Below are 4,876 nucleotides of genomic sequence, written 5' to 3' on the forward strand. Positions count from 1 at the left end.
TGCAAAGTTAATATCACCCTCCCCAACACTTAAACAACACATTGTCCACAATGTGAAAAATAATCAACAATCAAAACAAGAGAAAGAGGGGGAAAGAAACTGACACTCCCCTAACAAAATAGAGAAATGTAAGTAATCCAAATGTAAGGAGAGAGAGGACGAAAACCCTATAATCTGCAGAATATCATGAGAAGACGCGGAACAAGGACATAAGAACTCAATTTTTTTTTTTTAAATGCAAACCAAAAGTAACAAAAATGCATTAGTCCTACAGTCATCCAAAAGAAAATTAATTAAGATATGAATTAAAATCCCCCTGAATGGGATAAACTAAGGTGCAAGAGGCAATCGTCGCTCAATGGCCACAACCATGTCTCGTAGTATGGAGATATCATGTTGAACTTGCTCTAAGCGCACCGTAAGAGTAGCCAACATGTCGAGAACGTGCTCTTCCAATGGCATAGATGGCCCACTTGGCTCATCATGAGGAGGGGCCACCTCTTGTTCCATAGAGGCATTTAAATTTCAATCTTCAATGATTGCATTCCCAGGGACTTCGGCTTAAAAGGTTGTGGCACCTCTAATAAGTTAGTAGGGAGTGATAGAACCCCTCATTGCACACATAAGGCAGAATGAGGTGAGGATAGATCATTGTAAATTTTGTAGCCTTGATGTCCTGAATCATAGCTTGTATTGCCGAAACCAAATTGTAGATAATGGTTGCTAAGTCTATCAATCGTTTTGTCATGATATGAAAAATTAGCGCAGCTCTTGCCTTCGAGATTTTATGAACATGGGAGATAGGCAATACATTATGAATGACAAAATAATGCCAAAACTTAGCAACCTCACATAGGTCTGAATGGCGAAGTCCCTAACTCCATTTAACATTCCGTGAAGTCAAACACTTGGTAATAACTCATAAGGGCAAGTTGACTTGTTCTTCAATTCTTGGTAGCGACAAGAATCAATTATTAGAAGATCATAAAAAGTTCTTATGGAATCCGCAGTGAACTAAACAAATTTTCCTCGCACTTAAGATTTTTCTCTGGACAGAACAAAGCATTAGTGAAGAACTCATGCACCAAAGATAGATAACCAATTCTTGGAGGGAAGAAAGCAACTTCCACTGATTATTTTGAATAATCTCAAAAGCTGGGTGTGGGTTATCATAAGGGAATGTACGTTCTTGGATGAGGCGATTGTTAGAGAAACTTTGTGTATATCTAAGCTCAGCCGCTAGTGCACAAAAGGTGTCGATGGGCCATGGCACAACTTGATCTTCAACCAAAGGTGGGGAGTCTTCATGATCAGGAGCAGAAGCAAGTGACTTAACAGATTGCTTGGTTTGGAATAAAGTTGCCTTTAATGAAGCTTTGTATTTGGTGGTCTTTTGCTTGTTGGAAGGTGCCATATAGTACCTGTAAGAAACCAACCAACACATAAAACAAAGTAATACACACATAAATTTGATCATAAGAAGTGGAAGAAAGTTAGCAATCCACTTGAATCAACCAGCCAAAAGAAAAAATAATAGGGAGAGAAAAACAGCAACTCCCTTAACTTTCAAAATAACAACCAAGCTAGACAATGAGAAATTCCAAACCAATTGAAAAAATTAGAACATCAACATTAGTGCATCATAACTCATAACCTCAGAATAAACCCAAGAAACTTTTTCAGTAAAGTTCATAAAATCTTGAGTAGGCCACAAATAACTCCAGCCAATTAAAGAATAATGAAATGCCTCATAAACACAGCAAAGACATGGCAAAAAGAAAAATCAGTTCAAGATACAACCAGCGCAAAAATAGTGACCATGAGCACCCATTGACAATGGAAGTCTGCCACATTAAAAGACCAGTGATAAATTAATCAGAGAAATTCATATAGAAGGCATATGAGCAACAATCAGATATTGGGAATCTAAACAAGTAATCAAAACCATTGAAAATACTAAAGCAGGCCCAACTGATATCAAATAATCAGAGAGAAAATACAAGGGTAAAGTGCACTGACCTGTAGAGCAATGGAACAGAGCTTACTCCGCAAGAAGAAGGATAATTAATAAATGAAAAAGAAAACCCCCAAGAACTCAAACAAGAATAAACCAAAACGAAAAAAGCAGCACAAATAGAGAGAAAAGAAAAAATAATAATAATAATAACTTGAAGAGCTGACCGAAACCCCAAACAACTTGAAATGGCAAAACCAAAATTGTGTGGATGGACGGAGCGACATAGATTAAAGAGAACGAGAATGGCTGGGAGTGACGAAACTAGGTGGTGGTGATGGCCGCCAAGAACAGAGATGAACTGGACGGAAGTGAGGTGAAGAAGATCAGGGGAAGAACAGAGATGAATCGATAGTGAGGACGCTCAGAAATGGCGTGAGCTATGGTAGTCTACGGTGAGAACAAAAATGGATGAAAGAAAATGCAGCAAAATGAATTGTGAAGAGGGACCATGGGTCGACGGTGATGATGAAAATGAATGGAAGGGACACACAGCTTGGAGCTCTGGTTTCGACGATGAACACAGGGGTCGTCAACAGCGTTGGACACTAAGACGAACCGGTCAAAAACTCAATGAGAACACTGGTGGATGAAGATAAAAGGAGGCTCGGGTTTATGTGATCTCTGGAGGACGACGACTTAAGCAGTGGAGGAGACCGGTGATCATGGTGAATGGTGCAGGTGGAGATTTCTCGAAGGCCAAAGATGTTGAGGGCGTTCGAAGCCCGGGAATGAGTTGAGGAAGATGACGGACGCAAGCAGTGGATGCGTAGTAGCAGAACACGGTGGAGGACGGTGGAGGAGCACGGCGGGCAATGACTGACGGCACTGAGCTCACAAGAGGATGAAGGAGGCTAGGGTTCTCAAATGAGGAAGATGAGTGCTGAAAGGCGGGTTCTCTGACGCAAAAATGCTAATGATAATAATAATAATAATAAAACTTAAGAAAAATTAATTTTTTAATTTTTCAACTTTTAACTCATTTTTAATTTAGTCTTTCAATTATAACTCGTTGTGACTTAATTTTTCAATTATAACTTGCTGCGACTCAGTCTCTCAACCTTTGATTCACCTATAACTCGGTCTTTATTTTTTAATTTTTTTAAAAAAAATTTCTTATCAAATAAGAAAGATAAAAAAATGTTCATATTATTTTAAAATATCCTCCTCCCATTGCTCATTGATGTGAGATATAAGTTAATATGAAAAAAAAATTAAGAAAAGTTTAGGGATTAATTTGTAAGTGATTCAAAAGTTGAAGGATTGAGTCATAGATAAGTCATAGTTGAGGGATTGAGTCACAGCGAGTCATAGTTGAGAGACTAAGTTATAAGTGAATTAAAAGTTGAAGGACTAAAAGATTAATTTTTCCTAAAACTTATAATTAAAATTTCAGCTTATAATAATAACAATTTGAATTTGAATTTTTTTAAATAAGAAAAAAATTTTACAAAGTAATTCAAAGTAAAAAAAATTAAATGGTTTTTTTAAAGAAAATATATATATATATATATATATATATTAACATAAAAATATATTATAAAAAATGAAATTTTTTATTTTTTTTTTATAAAAGAAAATACTCCTCCTAACCATGAATCATGGTGTCATGGCACTAAAATCTCAATGCCATAGAGAGCCTTCTTGATGCCTGAATTCTGGTGCTCTGTTGAGATAAGTGCTATGCCACTCAATTGGAGGCGCCATGGCACCAGAGGCAAATTTGCAGAATTTGTTAGAACCAGCAAAAGTACATCTACACAATTTTACTCCTTCAAAACACCTTGGAATCTCATTTTCACATGCTCAAACACTTTCAAACACTATAAATAATTAGAAATGAATCACAATACTTATCAAAACTATAAAACAAGCAAATCATACCCTCTCCTAGAATCATAATTTTGCATCAGCTTTACACCACAAATCAAATCAATTTAAAAAAAAAACATTGCTCATGATCAAACAATAAGCACCATACAAACATGCAAGAGCAACATAGTTAAATAGCCAAACACTCAAAAACATCAAATCATCAAATAAATTACAAAAATCAATGTATAATAGCAAAATTCAATAATTTATCAAAATTTAGCAGTAAAATGACACAACCATATACACTAAGTAGAGATACTCCCTCTTGTTCATTCAAATAGCTTTCTTCTATTATGTTGGTCTTAGTTGCCAAATTAGTCACACTCCAAGGGATCCAAAAACCTACAAAACACATAAAAACTTAAGCAATCAACAAAAACACAAAATTAACTAAAATGCTAAAAACCAGGACTTAGGTTGCCTCCCAAGAAGAGCTAAAGTTATAGTCTTCAGCCAGAATATCTTTAGGGACTATGGAGGATTTGAGAGCTTGACCGATACCTTCATTCTATCAAAATCACCACACCACCCAAGTATAATTTTAGACGTTGGCCATTAACTTTGAAAACTCTTCTAGAATCTTCTTCCATAATATCATTGCTCCATAGATGTAATAGAAACCACCTTAAATGGATCAAACCACCTAGAACTTCCTTGGAAACAACTTCAACTGAGAATTATATAACAAAACAAGTTGTTTAGGTTCAAAATTCCTAGGTCAAATATGGCTATCATGTAATTTCTTGGTCTTTTCCTTATAAATCATAGAGCTCTCATAAGCTTGCAATCTAAACTCGTCTAGCTCATTTAGTTGCATCAACCTCTTCTCATCCACTTGCTCATGTCAAAATTCAATTTCTTAATTGCCCAAAATGCTTTGTGCTCTAGCTCAATGGGTAAATGACAAGCTTTTCTAAACACCAATTGATATGGGGACATACCTATTAGGGATTTGTAAGTTGTCCTGTAGGCCCATCATGCATCATC

At 36.0% G+C, this 4,876-nt stretch overlaps 1 long non-coding RNA gene across 1 annotated transcript; it reads right to left on the reverse strand.

Annotated features, from left to right (window-relative positions):
- Positions 1–204: 204 nt before the first annotated feature.
- Positions 205–2,903, reverse strand: LOC129310362 (uncharacterized). Its single transcript, XR_008593099.1, has 2 exons — positions 2,020–2,903; positions 205–1,421 (listed from the first exon to the last, which is right to left on the reverse strand). It is a non-coding gene; the product is annotated as an uncharacterized LOC129310362 (long non-coding RNA).
- Positions 2,904–4,876: the final 1,973 nt, after the last annotated feature.

Source organism: Prosopis cineraria, unplaced genomic scaffold, assembly GCF_029017545.1.
Source record: "Prosopis cineraria cultivar Desert tree isolate PC_DT_omini unplaced genomic scaffold, ASM2901754v1 PC5, whole genome shotgun sequence".
In the NCBI taxonomy this organism is placed as follows: Eukaryota; Viridiplantae; Streptophyta; class Magnoliopsida; order Fabales; family Fabaceae; genus Prosopis; species Prosopis cineraria.